Consider the following 837-nt stretch of genomic DNA (forward strand, 5'->3'; position numbering starts at 1 on the left):
TTCCCATAACCTTCTCCTTATCTCATCAGAATTAGAGGGGTCTGTGGCTCTTTACGGAGAAGGCAATGGCACTCCACTCCAGTACTCTTGCCTGGAGAATCCCATGGACAGAGGAGCCTGGTGGGCTACAGTCTATGGGGTCGTGAAGAGTCGGACACGACTGAGCGACTTCACTTTCACTTTTCACTTTCATGCATTGGAGAAGGAAATGGCAACCCACTCCAGTGTTCTTGCCTGGAGAATCCCAGGGATGGCGGAGCCTGGTGGGCAGCCGTCTATGGGGTTGCACAGAGTCAGACACGACTGACGCGACTTAGCAGCAGCAACAGTGGCCCTTTAAATTTAGGGCAATAATTTGGAAGGGAGCATTCCTCAATTCACTTCAGTCTTATTACTCATAAAATGATAATCAAATCACTCAACTTTTTTTTACTTCCTTTTCCTAGACAGTAAGAGATATGAATTTATTCCTGTTATTATTTCTCAGAGAAGTAGAGACAAAGATGCGAACTCTTAAGAGGAAAGCTGTTCCAGTTTTCTACCAATAAACTCATCAACTGTAATGTTTCTTCAGCCACCAATTTGCCCCTTTCTTTGTCCTTTTTGTGTCCCCTGTAGTTTAAACAGTGCTTGGTGAATAGTGAGCATAGAGAAACAAAAAGAATACTAAAAAAAAGACAGATACATAGAGTCAAAATATTTGGGCAATTTGCACATCCCATGCCAGTATAAAATCCCTTGGTCGTTTCCTCGTTAAGCCCTGTCCTTTGCTTGGTATGAAACTTGCCAGACTCAATTCCAACCCCCACCCCAACTTCCTTCTGCAAACACGCTCAG

Source organism: Bubalus bubalis, chromosome 1 (assembly GCF_019923935.1).
Source record: "Bubalus bubalis isolate 160015118507 breed Murrah chromosome 1, NDDB_SH_1, whole genome shotgun sequence".
Lineage (NCBI taxonomy): Eukaryota > Metazoa > Chordata > Mammalia > Artiodactyla > Bovidae > Bubalus > Bubalus bubalis.